Source organism: Pan paniscus, chromosome 3, assembly GCF_029289425.2.
Source record: "Pan paniscus chromosome 3, NHGRI_mPanPan1-v2.0_pri, whole genome shotgun sequence".
Classification (NCBI taxonomy): domain Eukaryota; kingdom Metazoa; phylum Chordata; class Mammalia; order Primates; family Hominidae; genus Pan; species Pan paniscus.
In genome coordinates, this window is record NC_073252.2 from 171,319,897 (window position 1) to 171,342,112 (window position 22,216).

Genomic DNA, 22,216 nt, shown 5'->3' on the forward strand with positions numbered 1-22,216 from the left:
ATACATTTAAATCAGGTGAAAAGTAATGGCTATTGTTATCCTGTAGGCATAGCTGGGAAATCATATCCTTACTTGGCTTGCTAAAGTCTTAACCTAGTACTACATGACAGTATCTCCAGAGATTTTTTTTTCCCATTCGTAGGCACAACAAATGAGACCAAAGTGCTCATAGAACATTCCAAAGAGTCAACAGAGAGAAGTGGAAAGTATTAGAAACATGATTGTGTTTGCAAAGGGAGACATAAACGTAAGTAAAAGGGGGAATGAAAAGTCATCTATTACCTACACTTGAAGTGCTTATTGCGGATAGTTCTTAAAACTTTTTGTTTTTCTGATTTTATAAACGTAATACGTGCTTATTGTATTCATCTGGGAAAATAAAGAAAAGATAGGCCGGGCGCGGTGGCTCGCCTGTAATCCCAGCACTTTGGGAGGCCAAGGCAGGCGGATCACGAGGTCAGGAGATTGAGACCATCCTGGCTAACATGGTGAAACCCCGTTTCTACTAAAAATACAGAAACAATTAGCCAGGCGTGGTGGCAGGTGCCTGTAGTCCCAGCTCCTCAGGAGGCTGGGGGAGGAGAATTGCTTGAACCTGGGAGGCGGATGTTGCAGTGAGCCGAGATCGCGCTACTGCACTCCAGCCTGGACGACAGAGCGAGACTTCGTCTCAGAAAACAACAACAACAACAAAAAAGCAGCTAAAAATCATTCTTAATCTCACTCAGATATAACTATTATTAATCTTTCTTTCCCTTCTTTGCAAATACCCACTTTTAAATGTTTAGATAGTTAATATTGTATAGAGTGTTGAAAGAAAAATTTTCACTTAATTGAGTTTTGTATGGAGAAGTTTTTGAGGGAAGAACTTTTGCTAGGGAAGCCTGTGCAAGATGGGGAAGCCATGTGGTGTCTTCTGTCTCTGTAGGTCTTTAAGGATGATAGTAAATTATGTCTTGTAATCAGTTGTTAATGAATCTTAAAGTTTTCTTTGTTGGTGTGCTTTGGTAAGGGAGTAAAATAATCTAGTTCGGTACCTTATTCAATGACTAGCTATTGGTTTGAACCACCCATCAATCTTCTTCAAATGCTTCATGTACCCACCCTTGAGTCACCAGGGGCTGCCAATTCAGAAAACACGGGTGTCATCAGTTGGCAGGGACCAGAAATCTCCTATTGTCTCCTCCTTTTCTTAGAGAGATTCAATTTGGTCTAAGGGGCTTCTGGAGCAGACTTTGAGGGCCTTCTCTTTTCAATGAAACCAAGTCACATAATCATGTTGTCTGTATTATATGGACTTTTCTCATGCCATGTAAATGGCTAAAAATAACTTCACATATTGTTTTGTTCCATCCCCACAAGGACTCTCTGGTTTGGCAGTTTGGTAATTTTTTAGTGCTTATTTCTGCTGCACATAGGCTATTCAAAATATTGCTAAAAATGTTTGATCCAACTTGAGTAACCTAAAATGATAATCTTGAACTTTATAAATCAGTTTTTCATCCTCAGAGGAATTTTTTTTAGATGTTGTTTCCTGCACAATTATTACTTCCTTTGATCTCATATTACATTTGGTCTTTCAGATAAGGGAGACCAATAATTCCTTAGCTATAACTTCAGCAGCCCAGATAACTATCATACATTGTGTGACATGCAATTCATTATTCAGTTGCGAATAACCACTGCGGTCCAGTCCTATATTAAATGTTTTACAACTCGTGTCTTCCTAGCTCATGGAGTTAATATAATGCTTGTGACTATTTTTCTTTCCAGGCAGGATAAAACTCTTTATATTGCTTAATGACAAGTAATATTAAATTTAAAACATGTTAAGACACCTTAGTAGAAGAAACTAACTACAGTGAAGTAAATTTCCATATGTAGCTTAATTATTTTATTTTATTCTCTCCTTTAAAGGGGCCTCCTCTCTTTGATGTATCCAGTAATTCTTATTATTGCCTTTTGGGTAAACTGGATGAATTTCCAGAAGCAAGATTCAGTTTCAGAGATCTCATGATCTGCATTTACTGATGTTCCATCATTCCTCCTTTATCCCTTTTATAATGTACCATTGACTTATTTGCCTGGCATAAAGACTTCTTTGGAATGTAGTAGAAGACAAAAGATTGGTTCAAGATCTAATCACATACTTAAGGACAATCTTCCTACAGTTTTCAGTTCACCAAATAAAGGGTTAGCAGTCTGGAGATGGCTGGAAGAGCAGTTTCCTAATTTTGAGTCTTTGGCAAGCTGAAATTCCACCTGCTAAAATTTAACAGTGTAGAGATTGTTATCCAGTGGGTATTTTTGCAACTTTCTGTTTGGTGCTCAATAAAGCAGACTGTATTACTGTGCTGGAAAAATGTAACTTGCTACTCATTGGAGTATTAATCTATCAAAATATTTCCTGGACTTATTTTACAAATTAACAAAAGAGCTATTATACATTTACGGTCAGAAAGTTCTTAGTTCATATTGATATTTTTAATTCCTTAATTGAATGGTTTTACTTTCTAGCTTAATGTAGACATTATTTTCAGATTATTAGTGAACTAAGGAAAGGTTAATTTGTAAGTTGAATTGGATTTTTGTTACAAACTGAAAAGCCTTTTTTTTTGTAGCCCAAGAACATTTGTTTCCCTGGACTCTGTTTCTCCTACCAACACTTCCCTGGGACCTCATTGCCCTCAAAGGAGACTGCCCTGTTCCTTTACTTCTACTTCTGATCAGTCAAGCAGCTACTCTGTCCCATCAGCTCCCATTTTAGGACCAATTGATTCTCAAACATTTTAGAAAGGATGCAGATGTTTAATATGATTGCAAAAGAGAAAAAAATGACTACAGTGTAACATTTTCTGGTATAGACATCAGAATAAAAGTCTGGTCACTTATGACATACATTTAAACTCCAGTTTAAAAAGATTTTTCTTTTTTTCTGAAAAATCAGTTGAGATGATAATACACAGTAGGTTATTTTCTAATGTCCATATCTAACATAAAAATCCAGATTAGGCCAGGTGCGGTGGCTCACGCATGTAATCCCAGCACTTTGGGAGGCTGAGGTGGGCGGGTCATGAGGTCAGGAGTTCGAGACCAGCCCGGCCAACATGGTGAAACCCTGTCTCTACTAAAAATACAAAAAATTAGCTGGGCGTGGTGATGGGCACCTGTAATCCCAGCTACTTGGGAGGCTGAGGCAGGAGAATCGTGTGAACCCTGGAGGGGGATGTTGCAGTGAGCCAATAATGCGCCACTGCATTCCAGCCTGGGTGACAGAGTGAGACTTTGTCTCGGAAAAAAAAAAAAAACCCAGATCAAATGATTTTTTAAAAAATTTGTTTTTTGCCCAATCATTTCTGGGAGCTGTGTGTAGTTGTTGTTGTTTTCACTTTTTTTTTGTGGAAAATTTTTAGTAGTGGGGGTTCAAAGTTTGTTTAAATATGGAAGATAATTTTCCAAAAATAAAGTATGGACTAATTAACCTTAAAGACACAAAAGAAGAGTTGCTTTGGATTCTGCTATCGCTCCTTATTCTTGCTTAAATCCAATTTGTTGGTGTGCGTGTGTGTGTGCGTATGTTTGTGTAGGGTTTGTGTGTATGGATGAATATGGAAAACAAGAGACTTTAATGGCAGAAATGACCACAGTGAATAAGATCAAATTATCAGGTAAGTTGAGGCTGTATAGAATTACATGATGGTTGATCTTGATACCAATTCAACAATAATTAAAAAAATGATGATAAATCTTTACTTGGTCTATGTAGCTTCAACTTAAGTGTGTAGGCCCTGGACACTACTGATGTAAGCAACCTAAACTCACCTAGGCAACGTTTTGTAAGAATAAAATCTATAGTTAATATGACCTTTTCATTAGCCTCTTCTTTGTAACTGCCCATGTGGACTGTTTGCTTTGCTGAACTGTCAAAATGCTGACATGAAAAAAACAGGAGTTATAGAATCAAAGACCTCAGTTCAGAGTTTTATTTCTAGGGGACTTTGGAAAAGTCATGCAGCTTTTCTGGGACACAATCATTTCTTCTATAAAAGGAGTGAATAATATCACCTACCTCACAAGGCTGTTGTGAAGGAAAAAAATTCATTATGTGAAGTGCCCACTAATGCCTGGCACCTAGTAGGCATTAAGGGCATTTTGTTTGTTTGCAGAATATGAAAGATAGTGATTATTGGTTAAACATTTTTTTTGCAGTGTGGCTTTTATTTTATTTTATTTACTTTGAGACAGAGTAGCTTATCTCTGTTGCCCAGGCTGGAGTGCAGTGGTGTGATCTCAGCTCACTGCAACCTCCACCTCCTGGGCTCAACCAATTCTCGAGTCTCAGCCTCCTGAGTAGCTGGGATTACAGGCGCCCACCACCACACCCTACTAATGTTTGTATTTTTAGTACAGACAGGGTTTTGCCATGTTGACCAGGCTGGTCTCGAACTCTTGGCCTCAAGTGATCCACCTGCCTTGGCCTCCCAAAGTGCTGGGATTACAGGCATGAGCCACCGCACCCAGCCGGCATCAATCTTACCATATTTTTGCATTAATCTCATTAATTGTCAATATGGCCCCACAACATGTATTTATGTGATTGTTTATTAGTGTCATCTGATCAAACTGAAATGAGGAAAAGAAGAATAGAGAGCACACTTAAAAAAAGGCTTACTGAAAGCCAGGTGCGGTGGCTCACACCTGTAATCCCAGAACTTTGGGAGGCTGAGGTGGGTGGATCATGAGGTCAGGAGTTTGAGACCAGCCTGACCAACATGGTGAAACCCTGTCTGTACTAAAAATACAAAAATTAGCCCGGTATGGCACCTGTAATCCCAGCTATTCAGGAGGCTGAGGCAGGAGAATTGCTTGAACCCAGGAGGCAGAGACTGCAGTGAGCTGAGATCGCGCCATTGCACAACAGCCTGGGCGACAGAGAAAGACAGCCTCAGAAAAAAAAAAAAAAAAAAAAAAAGCCTTCCTGGAGAGGGGCCTGGCTATCCTGAGTGTTTTCTTTCTGGAGATCTAAATGCATTTCTGATTCCTTACTGTGCAGGGGCTATTTTCTCAAATATTTTTATTGTGGACTCTCTGGGAGCCTCCTCACACCACCCACACACTCACACCCCCCAGCACATCATACAGTTCATTTCCTTTCTAACGTTACAGTAAATCTCAAAGGCCTGGACGGTGGAGAAGGCTGGAGGGGAGAAGCAGCTGCTTCTCTTTGCTCCCGTGGGCTGCCATTCCCCTCAGAGCTCAAGACGCTCACAGTAAGGTCTCCATGACCTGCTGTGACATCCCTTGTGCCCTCTTTGTGGTTGGAAAGGCTCTACCTTCTATTCGGAAATCACTTATATGATATGCCCAAAACTCCAAAGAGGAAAGGGCTATGTCAAGGATAGACACGGTTCTCATTTGGAGGTTGTTCAACATCTCAAAAGGCACTCCCCTGCCATTTGGGGTGTCCTAATGAAGGCTGAGACCTCAAATGCTGCAGCCCCTTGAACTACATCACCCTATTTCTGTCCATGGTGGGCAGTACTTTAAGGGATGAAGCTCTGGGGCCTTTAGATCTTTTTGCCTCTTCCTTCTCTGCAAGTCACTCCATTTACATAATTATGAAGAGGCTGGTGCTTGAAATCTGGGAATCCTTGCCAAGTTGTGTGACCTTTAGTCTTATCTTTATTATTTATTTTATTTTTTCAGAGATAGGTCTTGCTACATCACCCAGGATGGAAGTGGCACGATCATGGCTCACTGCAGCCTCCATGTCTTGGGCTCATGAGATTTTCCCACCTCAGCCTGCTGAGACTACAGGCACACACCATCATGCCTGGATAATTTGTTTCTACTTTTATTTTTTGTCAATACAGGAGTCTCGCTATGTAGCCCAGAGTGGTTTCAAACTCCTGGACACAAGCAATCCTCCTGCCTTGACCTCCCAAAGTGCTGGGATTACAGATACAAGCCACCACACCTGGCCATCTTTATTGTTTAAAGTAGGCATAATAATACCTACCTCACATAGCTCTGTGAGCCTTAGTGCAATAAGAGGCTGTGTGTATTGCACTTGGCACATTGTATGTGCTCACATTTTTATTGCTAATAATAACAAAATCACCAATAAAGACAAAAAATAATAAGATTGACCTCAGAAACATGTACCTTTTCCTAGTTGAGCAAAGACAAATGATGATGATGGAGACATGAGATGTGTTTCCCCTCCCTGGTTCTGCTGGCGTCTGCCATTGGCACATTGGTGGAAGAATTGGGTTGCCTGGTCCTATACCTGTTCCATGGCTTAAGCCACTGCTGGTTCTGACAATTGCAGGGAGCCCTGGCCGGGGGAAGGTGGCTGAGAGTGGCAGCAATTTCTTCGTTGGTTCTCAATGAGCCATAACTCTTTCAGATTCACTGCTCACACATGGCCTGCATGCATATCTGGCAGTTTCCATTCATGATGCAGGCTGGGAAGGTAGAGTCTGGAAAACTCATAAAAGCAGACTGAGTGGTAAAGGAAAATCAATCTTCTCCTGCTTTGGACCAAGTTGACGAGAATCATTCTCCCTGATTCTCCATAAATTGGAGCAAGGCTTAGGACACTAATCCTACTGTAATACCATTTGAAGATGAACACTGACATTTGTGACATTTAAATAACAGTTCAGGTCTGCTATTAAACCAAGGCCTCCAACTGTTTAACCTTTGCCCTTGTGTACTATTACCCTTGGCCCAGTGCATGCAAATGTACTTATTAATGCATTTGAGCTTTCTGATGCCACATGTTTATTTAGTTTTGCTGAATACCTTGCTTCATGGGAACTGCACTGCACCAAACACGAAATTTGTTTTAAAACTTTTAAATGTGACACATTCCAAGCCTCTCTCAGAGATTATTTTTATACAGCTTAAGTTAAATAAAAAGTTGAGGCAATTATCCAAAATCTTCCCGTGGGTGGAGGAGTGTGTATTTCTTGAACTAAAATTATTTAGAGAAATCCAAAGCCATTCATTAATTCAACAAAAGTTTGTAAGGGCTTTTTATGTATCACATACTATGCTAGATCAGAAATAAGGAAAACGTACTCCCTGCCCTTAAAATATTGTAGCTGTGTGATTCTATGGCCCTACTAACGTAGGCATGTACCTTAATTTATACATGTCTTACTTTAGTCTTTGCCTAATGGCACATACAAAATCTTTACTGGTTTCAAAAAAGCAGATTCTCGTTTTAGTTAAAGTTATATTAACTAATGAATTAGAGACTGGGGGAGATCTTTTCCACTCAGACATAATTAAAAATATTTTAGTGTTGCTATTAAAGTCAGGAATAACCTTTTTCATCTCTTGGATATTTTTCTAAACAGAAGAAAACACTTTATTATATTCATCATCACCTACCATTTCACGAGCATTGATGAATCTGCTCCATGTCTGACAGATAATTAAGTTGTGTCATTTTACTATGAAGGTCACTTCAAGATCTGAGATTCTAGTTGGGCTTATATTAAGTTAAGTGCAGGTTGAGTTGGCACTGATAGATCTAAGTTTGATGACTGGTTCTGCCAGTTTCTAGACGTGTAAAATTCAGCGAGTTGCTTAACTTCTGTAAACCTCAGTTCCCTCATCCATAAGATGGGTTAATAGTATGTACCTTGCTGAGTTGCTAGGAAGATGAGAGAAAATACTTCTGGGAAGATAGTTAACGTAGAGCCTGGTGCACAGTTATTGCTGTTCTGGTCCCCATGCTTTAGAGAGCTCCCTGCTCCACCCCTTCCCCCCAACTCCAGCCCTCCCGCAGCTCTGCCCCTTCTCACAGCACAAGCTTTTCTTTTATAGGTCAGTGGTTCTAAGTTTGCAGCGATGCTTCCACCACCTAGGAGACATTTGGCAATGTCAGGAGACTGTTTTGATTTGTGTATATATATATATATTTTTTTTTTTTTTCTTTTTTTTCTGAGATGGAGTCACACTGTGTTGCCCAGGCTGGAATGCAGTGGCATGATCTTGGCTCACTGCAACCTCTGCCTCCTGGGTTCAAACGATTCTCCTGCATCAGCCTCCTGAGTAGCTGGGACTAAAGGCATGCACCACCACACCTGGCTAATGTTTTTTTTGTATTTTTAGTAGAGATGGGGTTTCACCATGTTGGCCAGGCTAGTCTCAAACTCCTGGCCTCAAGTGATCCGCCCACCTCAGCCTCCCAAAATCCTTGGATTACAGGCATGAGCCACCATGCCCAGCCTTGGTTTTTATAATTTTGGATGGTGCTATAGCATCTAGTATGTAGAGGCCAGTGATGCTGCTAAACATTCTATAATGCACAGGAAAAGCTCTTTCTTTCCTCTCAACAGGAAAGACTTATTCAGTGTAAAATGCAAATAGTCCAGAGACTGAAAAACCCTGCTCTAGACCATGCTTTGGGTCCCAGCAACTCTGAAATTCTCCCCCATTTAGTCCATTTCCAGGGTCTCTGCCTCTCATCACCTGGGCCCACAGGATGGCTATTTGAGAGGGCCGTGGACAAAGCTTGGAGGTGTTGGACAGGTGCCCACATACTTGTTGGAGGCCCCTTTCAAATGCCAGGGGTGGTGGTGAAGGGGAATGGCTCTTGGTCCAGCCCTCTCATGCCACCATGTTCCAACGTGGAACTCCGAGGAGTCAGATAATTCTAAATTGGAACCTGGCCTTCCAGGTTGTTATGAAGGTATGCTTGTCAAGGTCAGAGGCTAAAACATTTTATTTAACATGTTAGTAAGCTAGATTTAAAATGTAATTTTAAATTTTAATTTAATTAATTAATTTTTTTTTTGAGACAGAGTCTCGCTCTGTCACCCAGGCTGGAGTGCGGTGGTGCGATCTTGCCTCACTGCAAGCTCCGCCTCCCGGGTTCAAGTGATTTTCCTGCCTCAGCCTTCCGAGTGTCTGGGACTACAGGCGGCCGCCACCATGCCTGGCTAATTTTTGTATTTTTAGTAGAGGTGTGGTTTCCCTATGTTGGCCAGGCTGGTCTTGAACTCCTGACCTCAGGTGATCCACCTGCCTCGGCCTCCCAAAATGCTGAGATTACAGGCGTGAGCCATGGCGCCCAGCCTAGAATTTTAAATATTTAAATATTGAGCATGTAGGCCTTTGTTTGCATTCTTGCTCTGGATCCCCCAAGAGCTAGGCATGGGCTTGCCAGTTAGAGTTTTAAAACTCTGCATCCTTCCCTCTCCATGGCTGGGGTTACCTCATTTCCATCTCTCAGGCTCAGTCCTAAGAGCTCACCTTTACTCGAGGCAGATGATGCGTGGGTAGCTCTGTTGTCACATGTCCACATGCTGAGGCTCAGCACTGTTTTGTTTTGGCTGCTGATTTGTTCCAGTTTCTGATCTTTTTTGTAGTTGAAACATTTAGATTGAGGATCTTCACAATGATTACTTTTTCTGAAGACTTTATCTTCAGCTCAGGCTTGGGACTCTGGCAGACATGTTAGTATCATCTGATCCAAGCAGGGGCCTTCAGAATCTCTTCCAGGCAATTTTGAACTGATGTGCAGAATCAGTGTCTGTGAGTGGCTATAGCTCAGTGCTGTAAACATGAGAATTGCTGTTGGACACCCATCTTTCACCACAGGAAAAGGTGGTGTGGAGAGAAAGGGAGAGAGAGTCGGGTACAGTGGCTCACGCCTCTAATCTCAGCACTCTGGCAGGCTGTGATGGGAGGATTGCTTGAGCCCATGAATTTAAGATCAGCCTGGGCAACATGGTGAGACCCTGTCTCTGCAAAAACAACATAAAAATTAGCTGGGCATGGTGGCACATGCGTGTAGTACCAGCTACTTGTGAAGCTGAGGTGGGAGGATCACTTAAGCCCAGGAGGTCAAGGCTGCAGTGAGCCACGATCATGCTACTACCCTGAAGCCTGGGCAACAGAGCAAGACCCTGTTCTCAAAAAAAAAAAAAAAAGCAGGGTGTGGTGGGGGGGTAGGTTGAGGAGAATAGGGAGAGAGAGATTGAGAGAACCCGCCTGGGTTCTTTTATTTTTATTTTTGGAGGTGGAGTCTTGCTGTGTTGCCCAGGCTGGAGTGCAGTGGTGTGATCTCGGCTCACTACAATCTTCGCCTCCTGGGTTCAAGCGATTCTCCTGCCTCAGCCTTCTGAGTAGCTGGGATTACAGGTGTGCGCCACCACACCTGGCTAATTTTTATATTTTCAGTAGAGACGGGATTTCAGTATGTTGGTCAGGCCAGTCTCAAACTCCTGACTTCGTGATCTGCCTGCCTCGACCTCCCAAAGTACTGAGATTACAGGCGTGACCCACGGCGCCCAGCCACTGCCTGGGTTCTTGATGGCTTTTCAGGTTTGGGAAAGATCTCTGGGTTCTACTAGACACCTCAGTTCCTTCCAAAAAGATCTCTTGTTTACTTAAACTGAATTGAGTTGGTTTCTGTTGCATGTAACCATAAAGACCTTGACAAAGAGCCCATTTTCCAAGCCCCTCTTTTGGTAAGTTGCCTTGATCTCGGTGCCCTCCTTGCATGGAGGCCTGGGATTGCTCTCGCCAGGGCACTGGTGGGCAAGGCAGTGCATAGATCCTACTGCTGGATGCCACACTCTGTCTGCCAGCAGGACCCCCTTCCCATCAGTTTAGTAGAGGCTTGACTCCTAGGAGCTAATGTCAGTGGGTAGGTTTGGTTCTAGACCTCATCCCCTCCTACTTGCAAGAAACAGGACTATTCAGGCCACGTCCTTCAATATGATGTATTCTATTCTGTATAGATTTGCAATTTAAAGATATGTCTATGTATTTCCTAATAACCAGTTAAAACTCCCCCAATAAATGGATAATTGCATTTGTAAAATTTATGAATAATAAAAAGCAATTTAACCTGGATATGTGCAGTTTATTAGAGCAATCTTGAATACATATCATTGCAGAAAAGCCAGTAGGAGAATTAAGATGCTGGTACAAGGCCAAGCTTAGAGGATATAAATGGAGTTGTATTATTTCCAGTTTTACTGATAGGAAAACTGAAGCTTCTGGTAATAATAAAGGTGGAGCTTGAATTGAGGTCTCTTTGTTTCCAAAGGTATGAAGGTAATAGTAAGGAACCCAAAATTGGGAAATATAGAAACAAGTGATTTCCTGTGGAAAAAGGAATGTTGGGAATGACTTTTCTTTAAAAAAAAAAATCTGTTTGTGTAGTGAAAAAAATAGGTTCTAGAAAATCACTTAGAAATTTTATGTCACGAGAACAGAAAATCAAACATCGCATGTTCTCCCTCATAAGTGGGAGGTGAACAATGAGAACACATGAACACAGGGAGGGGAACATCACACACTGGGGCCTGTCGGGGGGTGGGGGGCTAGGGGAGGGAGAGCACTAGGACAAATACCTAATGTCCAGGTTGATAGGTGCAGCAAACCATCATGGCACGTGTATATCTATGTAACAAACCTGCATGTTCTGCACATGAACCCCAGAACTTAAAGTATAATTAAAAAAAAAGAAATTATGTTATGTTACTTAACAACTGTGGCCTGCAGGCTCATCTGAGAGACTTCTTTCTTTTTTTCTCTCTCTCTTTGCTTACTTGAGGATTTAAGCCAGCATCCACAAGAGTCTGTGGATTCACTAATACAGCCACATTGTTGTTAAGGACAAAAATTCTGGCCTTTAAGTCTAGTGTAGTTAAGACAATGAACTGACTGGGTTGCTCATTCTCCCTCTGCCCTTGCTGATAATCTTTTAGTTCCCTTCCTCTGGTTTGTCCATCTTTTCCCTCTCATCTGTCTCCAGTCTATTCACTCAGTGTCTACCAGCTTATTTGGATGGGTTTGTCTGAAGTTTTCTCCAGCTAATACAATCATCTATGCTAATGTTACTGTTAAGATGCCTTAAAAAAGTAAACAAATTCCAAAAATCAATTCCTTAACCTCCTAAATATTCTATTTTAGTGTTTCCAGGCTTAGCTTGGCCAAAATCTTAAATTCAAGCACTGAATCTAATTACAGATCTACATACAAGAAAGATGTTTAGAGTCAGTTTGTCATGATGAGGAGAATTCTATGCCAACAGTTTTATGATTTAATTTTGTTTATTCCTAAAATTCCCAGTCTAATGGGCCTATCCAGGATCATGTCAAACATGGAAATCTTACCATGGTGTGGAGTAATTAGATTTTTTCCCCCAAATTACTTTACCATACGTTTTAATCAATAACTAGCAACATTTAAACTCTTACAATCCTATCAGCTGTAAGAGAAAAGTAAAGGACTAATTAAAAGACCTGTGTCCACAGTAGAAAAAAAATGATGAATCTTTTCATCACTCAGCAGCTTAGGGATGGTCCAAATATATTGTTTTCTTTTTCCCCCTTGGAGTTATTTATTGGTCAGGGGGAGGGTGGACAGAACTGCTTTTGAAGTTAAACATCTTGCTTGGATGAGCAGATATGTTGCATCAAATCAAAGTAATAAAAAGACAAAATGCTTTATTAAATCTTCTTTATCACTATATTGTGCTCCAATAGGACGATCTAATTAAAGACACAGTTGAGCCTCTTTTCATCTGAAGAGGAGTTCACAGGCTTTCATTATTAAAAGGTTTGCACAGAAACAAATACGTGGCTGTATTGCTTCCAAGTTTCTCAGCGGTGCCTCCTTTCTGTTTTGCTGTAATTGTTCTGGAAGTCTTGGCTGCCATTTCATGGCTTGATACTAACTAGTCCTTTTCATCTTCAAAGTACCTGTGAGGCATTAACATGACTAATATTTATAATGCCACTCTGAGGTAGGCACTAGATGTCTGGAAGTGTTGTATTCTTTTTGAAGATATGAAAACAAAAGAATTGAAAGTGGTGTCTACTTGAATGCTGATGATGAACATTTGGCTTTCTAGTTCTGAGTTTGCAGATGTCTAAGCTGGCACTTTGTCTTCCTAAGATATTGCTAATTCATTCTGCATAACAGGGGACTCCTTCAAACTCATCACCATAATCCCCATCATCAAAAAAATGTAGAAAAATTAGAGAGAAACGGACTAGTGATTGCCTCTGGGTTGTGATATTCCTAGGTCCTCTCAATTTAATAAGCATTCACTAGGTGTTAAATTGTGTTTTACTTTTTTTTTTTTTTTTTGAGACTAAGTCTTGCTCTGTCACCCAGGCTGGAGGGCAGTGGCGTGATCTTGGCTCACTGCAACCTCTGCTTCCTGGTTCAAATGATTCTTGTGCCTCAGCCTCCCGAATAGCTAGGACCACAGGTGTGCAACACCATGCCCAGCTAATTTTTGTATTTTTAGTAGAGATGGGGTTTTGCCATGTTGGCCAGGCTAGTCTCAAACTCCTGACCTCAGATGATCCACCCACCTTAGCCTCCCAAAGTGCTGGGATTACAGGCATGAGCCACTGCACACAGCCTTTGTTTTATTTTAATTCCTGAATAATGTTAGTCTTGCATAAAATGTCACTCAGATTCTGCTACCTTAGGGGTCAAAAGTAGCTGCTGCATATAGGTCTTAATTGACCAGCCAAAGTGTTTTATAATTTTTTAAAAATTTGCAATTCTTGTGATGAAGTTTGTGCTCCTTAGTTTACCATAGGCCTTCTATTGTTTTACACAGAATTGATTCTGTGTAATAGATGTTACCTGTATCACTACTGGAAGCATTTGAGTGTACTTACTTAAATAGAGAAGGGAAGGATTATCTTATTTTCTCCAAACCAGGACAAATTCGGTAAGTCAGCAAAATTGATAAATTGTTGAATTTCCTTGACATCATCTCACTCCTGCCCAAAATGATCTCTTCCCTTTTCCCTTTGTCTGTCAAATTTTTATTCTTTCTTTTCCCTTTCTCCATCAAATTCTTATTCTTTTTATTGCAGTTAGCATTCTCAGAGGAGAGTAATCTAATAAGGAAATCCACACTGAGTTGTAAATGACTGCACCAGCTTGACGTTTTACCCCTCCAGAGCTACTGGAAGGAGGATGGTAACCATGGCTTCACCTCTGACATCTGCCAAGCCAGTGGAGATATTTATAGGGACATAACTTTTTTTTTTGCATGATTGTAATCTCGCAAATCCAATTATATGTTTGTGATTATTGGTTTTTACACTGTGTATATGTAAGGCAAGCCTTACCCTAAAGCCTATTTCTATAAGGTACATTCAGATTTCTACATCAGAATCGAGAAAATTGGAAGAAATCAACAGGAAAATGTTTAAAAAGGTAAGTCTAAAACATTGTTTATTTATTTAGGCTTCTCTCCTTGTGTATGAAAACATATAAGAAGACACCACAAGGGAAGGGAATGTTTTGGGACAGAAAGCAAAGAAAAGCTAGACAGACCCTCTTCCATTCTTACTTCCATTCTGAATTGGATGCTGACCAGCTTGGCCCTGGGAGTTTCAGATGCAGATAGGGTGGAGATTTCCAGCTATGATGAATGATGAATGATCTCAGATGGAGGAGCTGGTCAGGGAACAGCAACTATGCATAAGAAACGTGAAACCTTCCAGTCGTGACCTATTTCAGAACAGAACTGCAGGCTTGAGAGCGGACAGTGCAGCGCAGAGCCGCAGCCTCCCTGTATCTTCTCAGCCATGATCTTGGCAGCTTCTTTGTCTCCTGCCTTTAACTTCCCCTCAGTGGAGTTAAGTCAACCTAAGTCCTCAAGGACTCAGGCAGTCTAAAAGCAAGTCACTTCCTGGGACATGAGCATCTCAGTTAATTCCTTTAGACTTCCATTTAAAATTTTTACAGGTTTTTAGCTTTCATTTAACAATAATTTGTGATCAAGATTAAATTAGAGTTTATTTTACTTTTAGTGACATTTTCACAACTAGTTTGAACTTAGGTCTCTTGCTGGAGAAATATTTACAAAGAATTAACATCAAATTGCATGGTATAAATGCCATGCCATTCAACTATGTAAATAGTAGCTGAGATGTTTAATTGAAAATAAAACACTGGTAAAATGTAAACATCATTTTTGTTCCAGTTGCAATGATGTAGGCTTCAATGGTACAAATGAATGCAGTAACTGATGGCAGAAGTTAGAGTTTGTAACAGGGTCCAATAACTCTCGTGTGTCTAGAAACCCTTTTAGTAATTGCTGTACTCTTCAATGCTGTTCAGTCCACTTCTCAAAACACACTCATTTCTTGTCACAAAGATTGGCTGTTTGAAACCTCCTACACTGGCACTTTAATATACAATCCAATGCACCATCAGGCATTGGGTTCCTGCGCTCATTAAGCTATTTCCTGGGTGTAAATTAGATGTCTCTCTAAATTACTTTATTCTTTCAGGCCACTAAAAGTACACGTGACACCCTATGGCATCAAATTATGCTTATTTATTTATGTATCTGTAACATTGTGTTGTATGGTGCAACCTCTGCAAAACCCTCAGGTCATATCTTGACAAGTATAATATGGGAGTATTAACTGCAACTAGGTTGTGGTATAAGGAATGTATAATTACTTTGGGGACAGTTTTCTAAATATATCTTTTCTTGGAAAGGGGTCCTTTATTCCAGATTTATGGGCTGTAATATGTGGGATGAAATTGTAATACCTTTAGATCCAAACTTTGGTGCAGGTGGAAGATTGTTTCAATGATCCCAATGACTACATAATTTGTCTTTAAATTACATTAATAAAGAGCTTCCATTACCTTTCTTGAAAAACTCTTAGCCACAAAACAATAACTTGCTATGAATAACATAGATCTAAAACCAGACTTCTTACATCAGCTATGAAATCTTTGACAAGTTACTTAACTATTCTACTGTTTGGCTTTCTCATCAATGAAATGGATATGGAAACAATGTCTAGTTCATTGGGCTGTTGTAAATTAAATGAAGTAACATATGTAAAGTGATGAGAACAGTGCTTGGCATGGTTAATGTTATGTATATGTGAATATTATTCATTTAATTAGTTAATATTTATTAAGGATTTAATGTTTTATCATCTACTAAGATGCATCATCTTTCTATATTATTATTATTATCTTTTATGGGAAACAATTCTGTAAGGAAGTAAACCTGATTACAAGCTCTCACTGTTTATTTCCCCACAGTGAAGAATTAGAATCTCATGAAAATGTGCTCAGATGTAGCAATATTTTTAGTATAAACCCTTTAAAAAAAATGTAAAGGGAAGTATCTGGACTTTAGTAAGCACATATGCAATGAAATATTAGTTTGACCTTTTTGAGGTGGAAATGAATATTTATTGGAATAATAATATTTCAAAATATATTATTGTGTTTAAAAATAGATTATAACACAGCAGGCACAGAATAGTTCCACTTTTTAATAAAAACGTAATGCCTATGGATGCATAAATAATCAGCATTTTGACCTTTAAAAAGTTGATTTTATTTTATTCAGATGGTAAAGATATCACCAAGAGTATAATTCTATGTCAAATTGCATTTTTGTCCTCATTTAGTGAAATGTTTATATGCAAATAATACTTTTACATTTTATGTGTTATACAAAGAAAATGAAACTATAAGTTTACGGGGATCACCTAAGGTAAAAAATGAAAAAGATCAAACGTTGGAATTCAATTTAAAATACTATATTCTTTTTTGTTGAGAAATGGTCAAATCTTGTTTTCTGGCATGAGGGTCAAAGATCCCAGGATAGATTATTCTGGTCCCTGTTATAGCCACATCTCTCTCTATGATTGGAGTTAAGTAAAACCCAGGAATTATTTTATGACCTTCCTTATTGCAGCAAAGACATTGGTGTGAGGCAGATCTACTTTGTTTTCCATCCAAGGCATTTCATTTCTGAAGCTCAAAGTGGACTTTGTCAGAAATAGAAAATTATTTCCCCAATTCAAAGGCTTTTTTAAAACAACAAATAAAACTAGCACATTTATAGGCCAGATCCTCCCTCTCCCTTCCCTGAGATGTCCATGTTATTTAGATTTGGAGCACCAGCCACTGTCTTTCGGACTTTGAATCTTGAGGAAGGAATAAGAGCGTAGTGGATGGATGGAGGGCTCGCTGTTGCAGTGGAATTGGGCCGGCCTGCCTAGCCTGCCTGGCTCCCAGCTCTGTGGGAACCCTGGGTTCCTAGATATTTTCCCAGCCTGGTCCTCCAGCCTCCCATCATTTCTGCAAGACTCCATATACCCCCATTCAATACTTCTTCCACCTTTTTTTTCCTTATGATAATCAGAGTAGTTTTCTATTTCTTGCAAACAAGAATTTTCATTGATGCAACAAATTTCAAAGCCTGGGTATAAATAAAAGTCAACATTTTACCCTGAATTATCAAGGCGACCAACAGGAACCAGTTGTAGGGTGATGCAACCTTTAAATAATGTTTTATTTGAAGCTATTCTAATAGCTATTGGGAAGCCATATCAACTATACACTTCTGTAGGATCTAACAAATACAATTTGCCCAAATGTATTTGCTTTTGGCAGTCATCTCTAAATCAGCCAGTGATGGCACATACTGTAACTCGATTCTGTATTTTCAGAATTTGTGCTGCCATTTGGGAATTTGAACTTTGACATTATTGGAATGAGCAATTCTAATGTTTTGGGAAGGTGGGGAGAAGTAAATCAACAGGCATGTAATTGGTTTCAATACTGTGCTTTTCAAAAGTGAAATGTTTGCAATGGTGTTATTAGCTGAGATACTGTAGATAGTTTTACATGTCGGGAACAATTAACACGTGTCCTGTGGGTCTGATTATTAGCGTTAAGGAAGTTCTGCTCTGTGTAAACCCCAGAGCAAAGCCTCCAGGAAAGTTAAAGGTCCCTGTTCTACCATTAAAATGGGAAAGTAATGTGCCCTTTTTTGATTGACTATAAACTTTGACTTGTGGGACTTTGTTCTCCAAGGTGAAAACAAACATGAGTACAAGACAAGTTGTTTTCCTTAAAAATTCAATCTTTAGCAGAAACCATGTATCAGAAAATTTCTTAAAATAAAACTAAATCAGTATTGCCTTATGGCTAACACAGGAAAAAAACAAGTTAAAAAGCTAAGGTGGCAATTTTCCTTAAAATACAGCACAGAAAAAATTTTGCATGTTTAGGACATTGCCCAGAAGACTGATAAATTTGATATTTGATATGTGAAACCGTTGGAGGCATTGCATGAAAAGTTGTAATTATAAAAGATTTTAGGAGTAATTAAATGATTGAACGTAAATTTATGAGACATCCTGGTTTTTATGTGTCATAGATCCTTGAAATACAAAAGTAATTAGGTGAGATTCACACAAACACAGTAAATTAAATGTATTACTAGTAATGTAGAGTAATATTCAGATTCTCCATTATATGTGAGTAGAAAGAGAGTCGTAAACCTGGCCTTCTGCTCCCAGCTTCTTTCCTAACACCAAATAACTAACCTGAGGCCCAGTTTCCTCGCATGTAAAGTGAAAAACATGGACTACAAGAGTTCAGTCTTCTATAAGTGCTGGAAACCTCGACGATCCTAAAGTTAATCTTTTAATAAGTTTAATCTTATGTGTTTATTTATTTTTATTTTTTTCTCACTCATGGACTCAGGTCACAAATATGTTTAATCTTTTGTGTAGTTGCTTATGTTTTTTTTTTTTCTCAAGATGAAGGAGAAAAGGAACAGAAAGAAGTGTGATGTCAAAGTAGACAGTATACTCCAAAGTGCCTCGCCTCTGAGTGGATTTAGGAAGGCAGAACCCCCCTCCTCTATATCCTTCCAGTCCCCAAAAGACAGGTGGGGGGCATTGTTCCTCTAGCAACTATCACCCAAGGCAAAGAGTTAGTCTCTTCAAAACACAGGGAAATCCTGGTGTCAAAATGGAAAGTGCTGGGCTAAAGAAGTGGTTTCTGCCTCTGTCACAAACAGCCTTGTGGCTCTGAACAAATTCCATAGCCTCGGTAGGCCTGTTATCTTCCATAGTGGAAGGACGGCTTTCCAGCTCTTTCTTTTTTTCATCCAAAGAACCTGTGTTTTGGGTATAATGACCTAACTTACCTAGTATTTTGAGGTTAAGTTTCCTTTAATTTGCCAAAAATATTATCATTCCAAGTGAAAATAGAGAGCTCCAAAGTCGAGACCAAGTTTGTCATTTTTAAACCCCCACAGGCCAGAGCTGGACCTTCCCTCCAAGAAAGGAAAGAAAAGAGCTAGGCACATGGTCAGGCAAACTGTTAAAGCTGTGGGAAGACAGAGAGATTAGACATTTTTCTACCAAAGGCAAGAAAGTTGTAAGAGGAAAGTGAAGAAAATAAAATTAGAGGCAAAGGGAAGAAGTGGGGGAGGAAGAAGGAAATAGAATAAGTGCAGCCCCTCCTGGCCGGCCGTCTTTGAAGTGAGGCCAGAACTACCGCAAAGGATTGTGGGAGACGAGGTCAAGAGAAAAAGTAGATGGAGACCCTTTGCTCAGAGGTTAATAGTTATGTGTCAGAAGTGTTTTATCAGAGTAAAATGCCCTGTGCATTTTTAGATACTTTTTAGAGGAGTAAACCAATTCTGTGGAAGTTTCCCAAGGTCCTTAGGAAAGAGGAGTTCTATGGTTTATAACCTAAAAAAAACCAAAATAACGGTATTTTGGAATTACAGAGTCTATTTTAATTAGCAATAACAACAAACTATGGAAGAGACCTGGTATTTCATATTTAAAATGGGTTCGAAACAAACTAGTTTTGTTTTTACTTTGGGGTGCAAGGGGTGGGCGAGTGAAGCCTCTGATCATGATCTGGAGAGCCCATTAATTGCTCACCAGCATCTGCTCTGTTTCTACAAGTTCTGTGCCATGTAGCACTGTAAATTATGAATGAGAAAGATGATCTTTGCTCTTCTTAGGACTTCTGACTCCTAAGCCACGCTAGACAAAGGTCATAGCTGAGGTGAATTTAAGTTAGCTTTGGCAAAACCCATTTTCTTGTTCAGATAGCTGAATAGATGGTTGTGCAAAATTAGCAAAGGTTACTATGGGAGCATTAAGAAAGTTTACCAAAAGGGTAGCAGACAGTAGTTCAAGCAATATTTCCTTGAATGAGTTATCCAAAGGGCTTCAAATCATAAGTTCCAGGGAGATAGTTTTTTGTTTTGTTTTGTTTTTAAAATAAGAATACTAAACATTTTCCTTTATGTTTGGCATATTTCTTTGTGTGAAAGTGATGTGGTCGAGTTTTTATTCATGTAGCTCTCCTGGAACATGCTGTCACGCAGCCACTCACATGATTAAGAGGGCTCGCAGGAAACCTCCACCTCTGACTGTTTAATTTACCAGGACTTTTAAAAGCAAGACTGATAAAATTCATAAATTTATCACATCTCTAGCGGCTGATGACACTCATCAAGTCTCTTCCTGAAACTCTTTGGTTCTGTGCTTTTGTAAAGCGGGGTCACTGATGACAAACCTAATGCAGAACGATCAAGTCATAACTAACTTTTAAATGTTTCCTTGAAGGTTAAGACCAGAGGATCTGAATAAAAAAGTAGCAGGATCCTTGCTCTGATCTTTCCTGACATTTCCCAAATCCACAAGGCAGAGGGCATGGTGCAGGGTTGGAGAGTAAACTGTTCCATACTCAGCTCTCAATGAGGAGCACTGGCAAGCTAGTTTTTGCAGGCAGGTAAAGAAATAAACATACACACATTATGGGACTAATATTTGATTTGCCTGTGGGTGTATTTTTAATAAGCTTATCAAAAACACATATCTGCAAAGAATATTTAAGAGCACAGGTGTAATAAATAATCATATAATTGCAAAATGCTGAGATGCAAATTTCTATTGTTTGATGCATTTTTTTAAAAAAATGCTCTCATTCTTCTAGCTTTTCCCAGTACAGCTGTTATACAAAGGAACTGATTTAATTCCTTTTAGGATTATGAAGATGGTTGGAAGCCTGTTTAAGATTATGTTGCCTCCTCTTTTAATTGTTGGTCAACATTTCAAATAGAATACAATATATTATGTGCCTGATGACAAGCAAACTACATGTTTCTTATAGGATGGATGGTTAGTTGTCTTTGTAAAACCAAATATCATTCTCTGAAAAGCAGGTCAGTTAATGCTAGCCTTAGTTAATAGCTGGGGGTACCTTGAGTACCTCTCAAATCAATAATGACAGAGGTAGCCTGATAGCAATTTATGAACCACAGTCCTCTTGGGAAACATATTTCAAACCATAACTTCATCTAAACTGTTTATCGGCTAAGCTTGCTCAAATGTATGAAGTGTCAAAAAGTTTCTTTGACATTAGGCTTGTTATTGTCCTTTGATTTATGCACTTAAGCAAAATGCAGTAAATAAAAAGATTGGTGGTTTAGTATTTTAAGGAAATGATTAGAAACATTTGCCAATGCTATTCATTTTATACAGTTTTTCTTTCCAAATTACAAAAATAGTGTTTCAATTCAGTGAATGGCTTCACCATAACAAAATCTTAAATGATCATTATAGTAAGTGGAAATGCTGATGAAGTTACTATGAAATAGTTTAAAAACTGTGAAGGAAATATGTAATGCTCATATATAAAGCATTTGTCTCTCTCCTTTAATTTCATATGCCTGGCAGTTTACAAAATGTCCCATAATAATCTAAGGCACATTTGTGGTTGTGAATTTACCTTATTAAAAACATAGTTGGTTTTTGCAGAAACTTTCATATGAAAAATACAAAGGACAATTCTCTTGGAAAGCATCCTTCAAGAAAATTATTGGGCTTAGACAAAACATTTTGATTTGCTAGGAAATGAAAATACTGACTTTTCAGATTTCTTGATGATGGAATATTCTAGAGGTACAAAATGCATCCAAAGTCAAACTCTAAGACAAATCTTTTAAACAAGATTTCATTTCAATATTGTAGTTTATGATTTTACATTTCATTTCAGTTTGAAGCTTTTCATTCTTACAATTGCTTAACCACATTTTCATATTAGGCAACTCTAGGCAGTTTTATATATATATATATTATAGTTGGCCAAGGATTCCAAATGATTGCATTATGAGTTTTTAAAAGCTTATTTAAAAAAACAGATATAAATGCAATTCACTTGCACATTGTAGACAAACAAGAAACCTAATGGAGACAGACACATTTTAATGCACAGGTTGCTTATATGAGGCTTTATGTGTCCAATATATCTTTTTCTGAGTACTTAACTACTAAGCTGATGGGTACCAGAAAAAAAGTCACAGATATAAAAGAACAAATGAATTCACAGATATCTATACCAGAATTGTTAACTT

At 39.0% G+C, this 22,216-nt stretch overlaps 1 long non-coding RNA gene across 1 annotated transcript in view; it reads left to right on the forward strand.

Annotated features, from left to right (window-relative positions):
* Positions 1 to 22,216, forward strand: part of LOC130541474 (uncharacterized) — a 61,908-nt gene that overhangs the window by 31,681 nt on the left and 8,011 nt on the right. Inside the window, exon 2 of the long non-coding RNA XR_010112070.1 lies at positions 143 to 247. This is a non-coding gene — a long non-coding RNA (uncharacterized LOC130541474). The remainder of the gene's footprint in view (positions 1 to 142; positions 248 to 22,216) is intronic.